Raw genomic sequence first — 15,454 nt, 5'->3', positions numbered from 1 at the left:
AAAAGACAAGTAAATCAGAAGTGAATGTGTGTCTACGAGGTTTACCAGAAGTATATTTGTTCAACATGGAAGAAGCTACAAGAAGAAATATGCTTTCCTTGTCTTATGAGCATTAAAGACTTTATGAAACTACCCTGGGGCTCAGGATAGGAATATATGAAGGGAGAAAGGTATACATCCTTTTTAGGGACAAAGAGTTACACACATCCCCTTACAGACAGACAGATAGGGAGAGGGGTCATATCTAAATAATAAAAATGATGAATTTCCAAAATAGCTGGCTTCTCCTTCATACTCCTGACCTGAAACAAAAGCATGACCATTTAAAATAAAGTTCTGTGGGCTTTTCTCCCATCAGCAGGGTCCTCTTGCCTGTGGTCAAGTTCAAGGCCAGATTAGGGCACGTTTATGCTAGAGCTGTCGGACTATCAACTTCCCTGTTTGTTCAAAATGACCAATCCTAAATTTAGGGAAGAAAACCCTTCAAAAACCTTAAAAAAAATTTGCCCTTCTGTCAAGGAACGAATGCTTTTTGTTTTTCCAAGGCCCCTTCTGCTCTGTGTGTGTTTGCTGGTATGTGCGTGTTTCCTCACCCCAGATAAGAACCTTTCTTTACCATCTAAGTCTTTCAGCTGTCTCTTAAGATTTCCCTGGACACTACTTATTGTGCTCAAGATTTCTGTTGACTTTTAATTACTTATCTGTTAGAGAACTTTGTGGAAGTAGTTCAATTAGAAGAGTACTTGCCCAGTTTGCATTAAGCCTTGGGTTATATCCCCAGCACCATACAAACTTAGCCATCAGGAGGTGAAAGCAAGAGGTTCAGGAGCCCAAGGTCATGTTCAGTTACATAGCGAATTCAAGATCAGCTTTCAGACAGAGGGTGGAGGAAAGTAAAGAACTTTTCACTGAGACCACAGGAAGGTTGACATGAGCATTAGAGGAAATAGCCAGACCTTAACCAGACCATCATGGCTCAAAAGCATAAAGTCCTAAACTCATTTTAAAAGACTTCCCTTAAGAAAAAAAGGACTACTAAGGTACCTGAGGCTTTCTTCAATTAATCTGTTCATGTACTCAGAGGCTGCTATAAGCCATGGCCCAGAAAGCCCCAGAAATTCCTTGAGCAGACAGCAGCCCTTGGCATTGCCAATGTGACACTATAGAGTTCAAGAGTCACTGGATGTGGAAGCTCCCACCATAACTTTTAAAGAAGGGTCAAGACCTGGTAATATGCACCAGGGTCAGAGTCCCTACTGGAAGCCCTGAAAATATACCACATGGTATTGGGAGAGAGGAGGATGAGTTAGAGTAGAGACTCCATGAATCTAGAAGTGCCAAGAATGGGGCACAGTTGCCCAGGAAAGCTGTAGGGAGCAAGTGGAGTTAACCCAAGACAGAGGTTATGTAGACTGAGTGGCTAGGCCATAAGATCATTAAATACGTCACTAGGAAGTCATATCCCAAAAGTGGATACAGAACTTCAAGGTAGTGTTTGCTCTGCTGAGCTCTGCGTATGTCTGGGTTCTATCCTCTTTTCAATGCCTCCATTCCTCCATGTACAAAGAGCATATATCTTCTGTGCCACTGTGCTGGAAAAGTGTGACTTTATTTTTTATTCTCTAGGGTCTCACAGCAAAGAGTTTTCTTAAGTATCAGCAGAAACTGAACTTTGCACTTTTAATAAATGTTGGAACTGTTGTACCTTGCAGACTCTTGGACTAAATACCATAAGCCTTTGGGGGCCAAGGGCAGAATGCTTGAATCTGAAATGTCACCCACAGGTTCATTTTTTTCAACAGTTGACTTTTGTTTGTGAAGGTTGTGGTAACTTTAGAAGTATGGCCTAGCTGACAGAGCTAAGGTTGATCCCTTAGGAGTATATCACTGCTAGCCACTCTCTCTCACAGCTATTCTCTACCACAGGCTCACACTATCCTGAAGTCCTGCCCAAGCTCACAAGGCCAAGCAAATACCGACTGAGCAACATCTTGTCAGAGTGATAACGTGGAAACAATTCTGGAGGTAACTAAATTATCAAGGAAGGATCCTCATGAATGGAGGTAGTGCCTGTATAAAAGAGGCCCAGAAAGCTGCTTAGCCCATCCCATATGACGATTCAACAAGACCACTGACCCTCAACATCAAATTGGCCTTAATTTTAGACTTTTCAGCCTTCCAAAATGTGAAAAGCATCAGAAGTTCAAGATCATTTTAGCTACATAGAAAGTTGAAGACCAGCCTGGCTATAAGGGGTTAGGGAAATAAAGAACTTTTCACTGAAACCAGGAAGTAGCCATACCTTACCGTCTCATCAAACTCATTTGAAAGACTTTAAGAAGAATCAGCTGGGCATAGAAGCATTAAAATGCCTTTACTACAGAGACAGAGGCAGACAGATCTCTGTGAGTTCAAGGCCAGCCTTGTCTACATAGTAAGTCCCAGGACAGCCAAAACCACAGAGTAAGATCTTGTCTCAGTAATAGAAGGAGGAAGAGGAGAAGGAAGAGAAGGACGGAGGAAGAGGAGGAGGAGAAGGAGGGAGGAAGAGGAGGAGGGAGGAAGAGGAGGAGGAGAAGGAGGAGGAGGAAGAGGAAGTAGAAGAAGAGGAGAATTCTCTGAACACACCAAGTTACTCAGTGTAACTTTTTGTTATAGAATCCTGAACAGAACAGGCTATCGTGCATCAGAAAGATACTCCCTACACATTATCCTGTCAACAAAACAGCAACCCCACCCCTTACCACAGTGCCCACAGCTACTTTCCAACAACAGCTACACTAAGGAGTTACAACAGAGACTATATGGTCTTCAAGGCCTGACATGTGCCTTGACAGAGAATGTTCTAAACCCTCAATATGGCATACGTTTACAAGATTATAAAAGCGTCTGGAGAAAAATATTAAATTTCCTGTGAAGTTTAATTGCTCACAGGTTCCCCGTGAACCAGTCATGTGGTTTGACTGCCAAAAGTGAAAGTGAACCAAGACTGAATTGCTTGAAATATAAGAGCCCAGATGATAGAGAGAGGGAGCGAGAAGCCTAGTACCATGGAAGCCTTAGTACCATGCTAAGTTCAGAGGAATACCATCACAGTCTAGTCTAGAGTAAGATGCTACACAAGTTCTGTCAGTGATGGCAACAGTATTGCACATCTGCCCTGTCCAAATGGTAGCCAGTGGGCACAGGTAGATGTTGTTTAGCTGAGACACTAAACTTTAATTGTATTATTTTTGTTTACTTTTTCCTCATCTGCTTACTGATCTTAGGACCTCACACAGGCTAGGCAAATGCCCTGACACTGAGTTATAGTTCTGCTCCTGGGGTTTTGGGGGTTGGTTGGTTGATTGATTGCTTGTTTGGTTGGTTGGTTGGTTGGTTGGTTGATTGGTTGGTTGATTGGTTGGTTGGTTGGTTGGTTGGTTGGTTGGTTGGTTGGTTGGTTGGTTGGTTGGTTTTTGTTACTTTAAATATAACTACTCATGTATTTTTAACATGGGTATTGCAGATGTCCCATCTGCAGCTCCACAGAAGTAGTTGTGTTTTAAAAAGAAAAGTGATTGAATTCAGTAACTCTTGGTAAATACTTTCTAATGGTATTAGCATTGGTTTTAATGTCAACTGACCACAAATTAGAATCACCAGAGCAGGAAGCTTCACCTGAAGAAATGTCTTGATTGCTTTGATTGATGAGAGAAGAGCCAATCCCATTGTGGGAGCACTGCCCAGACAAAAGGAAGTAATAGAGGAAAGATCATCTTGCCTTTTACTTCCTGGGCCTTCCCTATTGCCTCGGGGTAAATTGGTCTGCTTCTTGCTGCTTATTATTCGTATACTTATATTAAAACCAAGCCATCCCAAGCTTCCATCAGGAACCAGAGGAGTAACTCTTCTGGAACTCTTTGGATTGCTGGGGTACCCAGCCTTGAGGACTGTCTTAGGGTTTTATGTCTGCCAAGAGATACCATGACTTTTATAAGCACTGCATATAAAAGAAAACATTTCATTGGAGCTGCCTTACATTCAGAGGTTTAGTCCATTATCATCATGGCACGAAGCATGGCGGCATGCAGGCAGACATGGTGCAGGAGATGTAGCTGAGAGTTCTACATCTGGATCAGCAGGCAGAAGGAAAAAAGAGTGACACTAGGCCTGGCTTGAGCATCACAAACCTCTACTTCCTCCAACAAAGACACATGTACTCCAACAAAGCCACACCTCCTAATAGTGCTACTCCATGATGATCAAGCCTTCAAATCTATGACTCTACAGGGGCCATTCTTATTCAAACTACAAAAAAAAAAAAAAGTAAAAGTAATAAGATCCGACATAAATAACAACAGCAGAAAAATCAACCAAAAGAGAAGAAATCTCTGAAGAGCTTGGAGAGGTTTCGAAAAAGGTCACAGTCAGGGATGCATGACTTCCACCTTTTAACATTTGAAGGAATGTCATAGAGCAAAGGGGTTAATCCTTGTGTTTGACCCTAGACATCAAAACAGTGTTCAGTGTAGGGAATATGTAGAAGGCAGATTGTTTAACAGGATGAACCTCTTGCTAACAATCTGAGGATACCACAGGAAGATTGCAATTCCCAAAATGTTATTTCAAATAGTGACTGGGTAAACATGGTAGTCAGGCATCCTGTGTTAATTTAAGTTCTGACTCTAACATTCTGGGGTTCTAAATCAGCATCCTGCTAGGAGTTAGGGGAATATTCTTTGTTTTGAGGATTTTATAGTTTGGGAGTTGTATTTTATAAACTTTATTTTTTAAACTTGCCAATAGTTAAAAACATTATCACACATCAGAATTTTACAGTAATTTGTAAAAAATTGAATCAAATATATTTGATACTGAAAGTGTAATATTTAATGTGATGCTCCATACCTATTCTAACTGCATAGAAGTTCATTTAGTTGTATAAACTTTGAGCCTAGTTGGCTTTGATATGCAAATTTCATTGGGGAGATTTTTACAGCTCAACTTTGATCACTTCTGATTGATTTATTTTTTTTAACTGACATGGAGCTTAGGTTTTCAGGAAAGGCTTTGTGGTAGTCTCCAAATGGATTGTGATGGTAAATCCCATTCTGACACAACAAGGAATTGCTCTAATTGGAATGGTATATTTGTTGCCACAGATTACACACTCTAGGAAGCAGGGTACCTGGACATATTGGACGTGGCATTCATTTTGAAATAATAAGTCCACATTCTTTTCCAAGTCTTTAATTATCCCACATTCCCTTGAGCCCTTTGCTTATTGTTTGTCTCTAAGACAATCTTCCATCATCTGCCCTGCACTACAGGAAGCGGCCCCATGGCATCTGCTTCCCATGATCCTTCAGTGGCTGGCTTCTTGTTAGATTTGATCAGTAGGAAGCACTAAGAAAGAGATTGGAAAACGAAATTTTACGAGACTGGAAAGAAGTATATACACTATTCTCTCACTCTCTCTCTTCTCTCTCTCCCTCCCTCCCCCAATTGGATAGTATTTTCAACAGCAGCTTGTCTCCTAAGAAATGACCTTTTGATGGTCACAACTCCCAGCCACCAGGCTGCCCAGTCCCAGAAGTCATATGTCACTCATTATCCCTCTCTATCCTTTAGACATAGGGTAAGGAGGGTGCAGCGCTGGCTCTTGCTAATCCCTGAGTTGCCTTTCTGTCCCTCATCACTCCTCTCTTTCCTTTCCCCTTCTCCTTTCTTCTTTCCTCCTTCCCCCTGCCTATTTAAAATATACAAAATAAAATTGCATTATCATTATTCATTGGCTTTCCCAATACTTTTTTGTCCCTATACTTCTAACTGTACCTGACTCATATTGCCCTAATCCCTAATTTAACTGAGGTTTTATTCAATTCTAAACTGTGAGTTCAAGAAGAGAATAGAAATCACCAAAAGAAGTGACATTAATTTAAAGAAAATCTGTTCTTCCCTTTGCTCTAAATCTTAAGTGATGGCTTTTATAACCTCTTTCTCTCTTCCCTGCAATCTACTTTAAAGTCTCTCTCCACAATAGAAAAGAGGCCATTGCATCATTTGGTACTTGAACGCTCATTATACCTTCAAGTGTTAGAGATTTCATCTTCAGTGCTGTTATTAGATGTTAAATCCAATTGAATTAATACAAATCCTTCAATAACAAAATCCATTTTAAAAATCACTCACAGGAATCCCTTTATCTCTTATATTTTATTTTCTATCCTTGTTTTTTCTTCCTGCCTATAGCCTTTTTCTCTTTCCCCCACGGAAATAAAAAGCATGATCAGAGCAACATTTAAACAGCCCACCAACATGACCTCTATCTTCCTTCCCATCATAAGAGAGAGAAGTTGTCATGGCAACATGGAAACAGGCATTCCTGATGTCCTAGACTACAATCTCAGAAACATCTAAGATATTATCCATCCTCAGGTGGGAGATCTGATATTGTTTTATATAGAATTTCTTTCTTTAATATGAGACACACATTTAAAGGACAATGATTATAGGTAGCCCCCAGGCCATGAGCAATTTCAGGTGGTCACTATTTACCTCCAGAGCAATTTGTTCTCAGGCGCATCTTCGGCTAATGCCAAGCTTGTCTTCCTGCCTGAAATGTGAGTTTTCACAGTCATCAGTTACAAGCTTTGAATAAATAAAGCAATAGTAAAGAAGCCATTAAAGGCCTTCAACATAAATAGATGGTATCTCCTGCAGGCTTCTTCTCTCTGACCACTGGTTTCCTTCTGCCTTCTGTTTCCCACTTTATATCTTGTTTTTTGTTTGTTTGTTTGTTTTATTTTTATTATAAGAATTGTTTGATATAAAACAACAATCAATTGAACAGTCTTATGTAGATGCTTGTCTACAGCAATACTGAAAATACATACATTTTTCTCAATATAAATTTTAAATAACTCCAAACATATTAACTGTATATTTTAAAATAATACATCACTACTAGTATTTTTTAAGTGAATATAAGTAGATAAAGTTTTTTGTTTGTTTGTTTTACTTTATGTCTTCTAATGCGAGGCTCACATCCTTCTGAACTCAACCCTAACCTGAACTCATCCATCTGCTCCTGTGTCGAAGCAAGGAGAACTTGATAAGCTGAAGCCAAAGGTGATCTGTCAACTTGGGGAGTTAGAGAAATCAGGAAGGAAGAGGTGATGACCTGGAGCCTGAAAGGCAATCACAGCACCTTCTCCACTAGATGTACCTGACCCTTCCTTCGTGAGTGGTATATCAGGATCTAGAGATGATCAAGGAGAAGAAGAAGGTCATTCTAATGCAGCCCGGCTTTAGTGTTGGCCTCTAACAGTTATAAATCACACATGTCATGCATAGTGAGCCTTCATTCCAATCCCTGTTTCACTCGCAGCCTGGCCTCTCATTGTCCCTAGTTCTAAGGAGATAGGCAAGAGATATTAGTAACTTGGTGAGTACTGCTGAGTCCTTGTGTATACTTGGCCCACTTATCTAAATGAAAACTTTGTTATATAGACATATAGACAGTTGTCTCCCTTACAGACATACTAGTGAATTCAGTAACTTGTCCAAGGCCCCTCAGCCCAAAATCCACTTTTAATCCCAGTAGGAAAACCTCAGAGGCTCAGCATGGGAAGAATACGCTCTGAGTTCCCTCCTGGTAATGTACATGAAAGAACAATTATGTGTTCACCTCCATATCCCACATGCCTGACACATTCTCAGTAGTCAACTAGGACTTGTTGGACGGTCAATGAATTTGTTAATTAATGTCCACCTCTCTTCTTTATGCTGTACTTATGTTACTGCCAAAGCATTCACAGTGGCCTTTTGACTCCTGCTCTTGGTCACCTCAAATGAAGCTTTCATAGCCAATTAGTTGGTCAGTTTGACACTATCTCTTTAAAAATTGCTCAGTCATTCCCATTCAAGGATAACAATGCAAAATTTCTCCTCCCTCATTTGTCCTTAGGATACCTGCATCCTACCCCATTGATACTTTGCTGAATTGCTAGGAAAGTATGGCTGACTGGCAGCTTCCCAAGAACAACAGTGTTTCTTAACCCTTTGATTATTTGTGAATGCAGTTACCTCTACCAAGAAACCTTTATTCTGCCATCTCAAGCATACACACACACACACACACACACACACAGAGAGAGAGAGAGAGAGAGAGAGAGAGAGAGAGAGAGAAAGAGAGAGAGAGAGAGAGACAAACAGACAGACAGACAGACAGAGACAGATACAGAGACAGACATGGACAAAAAGAGACAGAAAGAGACAGAAAGAGAGAGATGCATGCACACCTCCTACACCATATTTCCCAGCAAACAACAGTCCTCAATGAAGAATCATAATAAGCAGTACATACTGGAGTCTTGGGCTTCCAGTGGAGAACTTTGCATTTCTGCTCCACTACAGAAGCCACACCTTTACCAGTTCTCACTGTCTACCTCTCTACCACTCCACAAATGTGCTTCTGCCTCCATCTTACAAGTTCTCAGAGATGTGCAGTACTGCATCCAGCAATTGAAACTGAACTGTCAAAGTAATACTAAAGAAGTATCTTAATAGTGTATTTAGGCTCTGCAGGCTCTTCCTTCAAGGTGAGCTAATGCTATTACTAAACAGCAAGTATTTTCATGTAAGTCGATGGTTACCGAAGCAACTTTAGCTCCCTGGACTCCTTCTTACTCTCTTATATGCTTTCTCTTACCCCCCACCACATATTCTCATTCTGTATTACAAATTACCCAATTTACAATAGAAAATGGCCTGTAATAGCTTGCTAAAGACAGGGATCATGGTTTTTCCCCTTTGCACCCTGGGACTTTGCTGAGTCCCTGGGGTAATTTACCCAATGAAAACAACATTTGATGACAACCAGATCAGGAGCAGAATAGGAAAGGGTACTTAAGGTAGTAGAGAAGAGGATGTTATGGCATACTCTGAGTGCAAGTTGTTCTTTGAGGCAAGGATAAGTTGGGAGTCTTGCCTAACATCTACCTGTGGACTGTGTGGGAATGGTAATTAGGGAGGAGAAAATCTAAGCAGGGAGGTACATCAAAGCAAAATTTTATAGATAATTTTTGTACCTATATAAGTTGAATGATTTATCCCCAACCTATGTCAATTCTTATGAAATCACTAAATTTATTTGTTTTGAAAGTTCCTTTAGACACTGAAATATTCTGAGTTACAAAATGTTGCCTGTTGCTAAACTGATGCTGGCTTATTGATATTTTTCTCCTTGTCACTAGTCAAAATCTCAAGTACTAGTTTCTTTGGGCCTGAAGTATAAAATTTATTAGATTTAAAGAAAGACATAAATTTAAAATTTCTTTACTTTCTGGTTCTAGGAAAGAGAAATTAAATTTTGCCAATCCTAAAAGGCTTGATTACTTCTTGGCCTTTTGGCTAAGATCAACTAAGTGAAAGGCCTGATCTATTGCATTATCTTCTATTTGTAGAGCTTAAAAGGCTAAGATAAAACAGAATCTCATAACAGCATAAAATCTTGTAATATTGAATGAATAAAAGACAATTCATATATATAACTGCTAAAGAGCTCACCTTAGATAAATACAAAGATATGTTTTTATTAGTTCTTTGAGAATTTTGTGCAATGTATTTGATCATATTCACATCTCCCGTCTCCTCCCAGATACCATTCTAACATCTGTTTCCCTACCAAACAACTCTATCTCTTCCTTTTTCTTTAGCACATCACGTACAATTGATGATGCTCACATACTATTGGACATGTGGCCTTCCACTGAGGCATGACCCACCTACTAGAGGCCACATTCTTGAAGACAGATGACTCTTCCTTTCCCACTAGCTATCAATCAATTTCCAATAGCTCCTTAGCTAGAGGTGACTTTATGCCCACCCTCCATCTCTCTGTTGGGATTTTATCTGGAATCAGCTTGCCCAAGTATTGTACATGCTGCCTCACTGCTGTGAACTCCTATGTACAATTACCCTGCTGTGTCTAAAAGACACTATTTATCATCATCATGGCCTCTGGCTTTTAAAATCTTTCTGCTTCATCTTCTGCAATGATCATTGGGCCTTCAGTAAAATTTTTTCAGGCTACTTTTAAGACTAATATTAAGGGCTAAAAAAATATAATAAATATTCATTCCTCAACTCAACAGAAGGTAGAAAGAACATATAATGTCACAGAGGACTTATTAACTGCATAATAGGTAACCTTTGATTTTAATCAATATGATACTTTTTATCAATATGATTTCATCATGTAATGAGTGTATTTCAGATTCAGTTAGAACCAAGTTTCCCTTCCTCTTAGTGCTCTGGCCTTTTGGATTCTGCTTAGAGAAAGGAAAGTGACCAGAGCATGCAGTACAGCAAAGGGTATAGTTACTGATTCAATGATAATGACATTTATATACTAAGAATGTATGATGTGCCTTTCTCAATACTACTTCTGATTATTTTAACTCTTAAAAGGAAATATCGACACCTCCTATACATTACAAATAAGGTGTCAAATTTCAGTCAGATTAAATGACTTCCTAGGGATCAAAGTAAAGTGTGGTGCTCAGTGCCTTTGACTCTACATTCCATGTCTGTCCCCACAGACCCCTCTGTTACACTACCACTGCTCTGCACAGGATGCAGAAGAATAGATACCTTCTCAGCAAGTATTTTGAAGAGATAAACCCATTTAATCAGGGAATTGAGCTGGAGAAGCTCATGTTACAAATTCAAGCAGGAATTTAAAAAGGAAAAAAATAATACCTTTAACATAAGCTATTTTACCCAACTCTATTTAAAATGGCTACAATCATTTCTACAAAACAAACAAAACAATAATGAAATCAGAAAACTCCCCATGAGACTGAACAAAATCAATGACCATTTGTAGTAGATGTACAGGAGGCATGAACAGAAGACTGGTACAAGCCAACCTTGGCTGTCTGAAAAACCAAAACTGGATGAAATGTTTCTTAGAAGTGTCAGTTTGTGTAGATCCCAGTCCAAAGACTGACCGAAGACTGAGTGTGGCTGGGCAGAAATTTTGTAAAGATAATTAAAGTCCACACTTGATTTAAACAAAAGAGATTATCCTTGATAACTTGAGGGGGTCTAGTTTAATCACTTGGAAAGTAATTTTGACATCACTGTGTTTCCCTGGGTTACAACAGCAAATAGCAACTTCATTCTGTTTTAAGAGAGCCAGCCTGTGGTTTCCTAAACACCTGCCCTACACACTCAGACTTGGTACATTTCACTACCACACTAAATAATTTCCTATGAGAAGGCTCCATATATGGGGATATAGACAGACAGACAGACAGACAGACAGACAGACAGACAGACAGAGAAAGAATACAGACAGAGATAGATCCTACTGCTCAACTTCAAAACAAAACAAAATAAAACAAACAAAAAAAAAACTCAGAAATTAGGAGACAGCAAACCTGTGCATAAAGAGAGAAAATATATATATATATATATTTTTAAAAAAAAAAAAAAACTTAGTTGGTCAATTATAACTCTTGGGCCTTTTGTGACATGTAAAGAAAAGGCTGTCTTTAAAGAGTCTATATGGGCAAAGTATAGTTACATCACAATGCCCAATGGCTTTAATGAAAGTAAATGACAGGCCAAACTTTGTCATAGTATAAGTTTGAATTATACAGAACCAATGAGTAAACACACATGTAGCATTTTACTGACTGCATTGTGTACATGATAAAGCCTCAGCTCTTTCTGTCATCAGCTTGCATGAGAGGTCACCAAAGACCCTACGACAATACTTTAATGAAAGCCTTCTGCTGATCCATTACTGAGGCAATGCCTGGACAGAGACTGGGTATGAATTGTGCCCAAGGATACAAGTCCAAGGAGTTTGTGATTGCCCTCTCTTGTGGCAGTGGCACATGTCTCTAAACGATTTCACCCAATTCACACAACCTAAATGCCACTAACCTTTCAATGAAGATCTAATTGTTAAACCCACTTGCTGACTAGCTAGGTGCATTAGCTACTTTTTAGTTCCTGTGAAAGAACCTGATGACCAAGACAACTTATAAAAGGAAGAGTTTAACTGGGCTCATAGTTGCAGAAGGTTATAGCTTATAATACAGAGCAAAGGTTCAATGGCCAGAGGCTAAGGCAGCAGCTGAAAGCTCACATCTCCAGCCTCTCAAGCAAGAGGCAGAGAGAGCTACTTTGAAAGTTCGGTTGAAACCTCAAAACCTAGGAACATTCTTCCCCAGCCAAGGCCATTCATCCTAACCCTCCCCCAAACAACCACCAGCTGGGGCCAACTATTCAAATGACCAGGACATTTACCATTCAAACCATCACATTAAGCCTTTCTTCATTTACCCTATGAAAGTTTATGTCGAATCATCACAATTCTGCTTAGTAAAATGTCATGTTGACCTGAGGTAGCCACAAATGGAGAGTGGCCATTCTCACCAGACCTACCCTAGAGCGGAGTGCCAACTAATAAACCCTACAGAACACTGCCCCACTGATAAGAAGACATTTCTGACTCAAGTCCTATAAGTAAGATTTCCAAATACTTTAGTAATATGTCCACAGTCACTGAGCATGGTTCCACCATGATGTTTCAATTGGGCTTCAGATTGTAAAACCCACCACTAGACTGAAAACTGGCATATATCCTTAAGTCTATACTGATATGTTTTTAAAGAGGAAATTTACTAAATTGGAATCTTGGCTGAATAAGTATGAATACCACATGAGTCTCCTGAAACAAGTACAGATTGCCATTCAGGGCTGTTGTTGTTTGTTTTGTTTTGTTTTTTGGTTTGGTTTGATTTTCCTTATATTGTTATTTAAACTTGTATGAACTTAGACATTTTTATAGAACCTACTGAATTATCATCTACCAAATGACATCTATCTCAGGTCCTTTGGGAAAACTACTCAAAACATGTTAGCATAGCAGTGAGGGATCATGAACAGTACAGCCACCTAGGGAAGAGATAAGGAGTATGGAGGTGTCTTTCACAGTTTTAAATATGGAAAAGAGAAGAGGGAAGAGCCAAACCGGCCTGTAGTGGATATTAGCAGTTTTTTGGCAAAATTCTCCTTCAAATGCTTCATTTGCTGTTTTTCCAAAAGCAACCCTCCACAAGTGGAGAGTAATAGTATTAATTCATCATGCTTAGAAGACAGAATGTAGCTTGTTTTGGACAAACATCCACAAATTATATTGTTAAATTATGAGCTTTGGTGCCAAGGAGCCAGACAGCTGGTCTTCCATGCTCTCTTATCACCAATCATCAAGCCTTAAGGAGGGAGATATCCATGTGAGGATAACTGAACTACTGGCCATTGCTTTCTTCAGACTCAAGCAGTGCGATCATCATGTTGCATGTAGATGTGCAAACACCCTAAATATTTGTTTGCTGATTTACTTAGTTGTCATTTATTGAGCATAAGCTATTTGGCAGACTCAGGATGAATAGGTCATAGCTCAAACATTTATAAGACTAATTCTAGCTAATTCTTACTCGAGGATTCCACAGTCAATTAGGGAAGATAGATGCAAAATGGTATTAAATAAAACACATAATCACATGTGTGTGTGCACAAGGGATGTGTTTGACAGGCAAAATAGGCAAAATAGCCTAGAAAAAAGTTATAATGTCTTCCTTATTTTGAGTATTATAGTCCAACAAATACAGATTTAACTTACTACATCTATAAAACACCCTTCTTTGTTGTTAATTCATCTTTATAGTTACTCTGTTGTCCCTCACACCAAATGTGCAAGGCTTTAAGACAATTTCTCTGACTTTCCAAAGCATTAACAACTAAATTTCAGTATTGCTTTTAAAACTTCCATGGTCTTAGGGAAACCAGCACCAATTACAATAAATCTTCTCAGATCAGTCCTTAAAGTGGTAAGTTAATGATGTGGCCTGTCCATCTCTCTTTATTCCCAGGGGATAAGGAAACCTTACAGCAGAAACTCATGCACTCACATAACACTGAAGAAATACTCAAGATTACCCTATATGCTAGTCATCTACAGTCTAAGAACTTAAATAAAATATGTATTTTATAACTGTCACTCACGTTTTCCCAATGTATTAACACATTCTTATGGACGTATGCTCAATATTTCATACACTTATTTCCAGTTTCACATGGAAAAATTCTACTATAATAATTACATATTCACATATGTGTGCTTGTTTCTACAGCTACTTACAAAGTAATGCAACTGAATATATAAATTGACAATATCTGGCCACACATGGAAACAAAACCTCTGACCTACATACAATCAACAACAACTAAGTCTGGCACCAATCCACTATTTCAGATTACATACGGTATAAAGCAACCCACTATCAACAGTCAGACTTGTAGGAAGTTGTACTACTGCCTTTATCAGCCATTCCTCTCAGCTTTTGCAAACCATGAACCCAAAGCATCTGGAACTTTATTAAAACTAACAGTGTGTCCCATTTTCTACCTACATCCAGCTTGAGATCAAAGTTGAACCAAATTTGACTTGATGGTAGGAACCCAAGTATATACTCCCCTGAGCAACCACATGGGGCACTCTTCTGCTAGGCAGTCCACCCACGATTTCTCCCATACCAATATTCTCTGAAGCCTTCCTTGTCTTTATTTTTTCTTTCAGTGGTGGGACTTGAACCCATGCTCATGTCAGGCACGTACTCTACCACTAAGCTACATTCACACCCTAATCTTCTGCTTGCCTTTGAATCTTTTTTTAAAGATTTATTTATTATCATATCTAAGTATACTGTAGTTGTAGAAGAGAGCATCAGAACTCATTGTGGATAGTTGTGAGCCATCATGTGGTTGCTGGGAATTGAACTCAGGACCTCTGGAAGAGCAATCAGTGCTCTTAACTGCTGAGCCATCTCTCCAGTCCTTGAATCTTTGTTAAATATTGAGACTAGTGCCTGTCTCCCTCAGAATCTGAATAAGTAGCTCCTGTTATCTTGATGGCTTATAGGATTATTTTTTGTGGCCCATGACATGAATTGGGTAAGCTTTGAAGTAAAAGGATTTATTCTTGTACAGTTCTGGGGGTAGACTGTCAAAAACTACATCTAGTAATTGCCTGCGTAGTGACAGAAACCTGATGTGGTACAGGACATCACTTAGCAAGAGTAAGGGAGTATATGTGTATGAGTGTTTCTATTCTGATCAGTTTCCCTTTCATAAAGCCATCAGGATTCAACCCTATTGACATTTTATGATCCTCACATGTACGACTTCACAAAGTCTCCAGTTCTAACATCATAGTCATATTAAGTTCCTTCTCTCTTAATAGTTTACAATTAAACTAAATTCATGAAGAACTGGAGATACTGAAGCCATACTCAAATCAAAGCAGCAACCATTTGTTATCACAAAACTCATTATCAAATACATGTACTTCTGGTTTGGTTTGGTTTCATATTATTTCATTTTATTGTTTTTT

The sequence above is a fragment of the Mastomys coucha genome, unplaced genomic scaffold, assembly GCF_008632895.1.
Source record: "Mastomys coucha isolate ucsf_1 unplaced genomic scaffold, UCSF_Mcou_1 pScaffold15, whole genome shotgun sequence".
Lineage (NCBI taxonomy): Eukaryota > Metazoa > Chordata > Mammalia > Rodentia > Muridae > Mastomys > Mastomys coucha.
The sequence above is the reverse complement of the archived record's forward strand: the minus strand, read 5'-3'. Positions refer to the sequence as shown.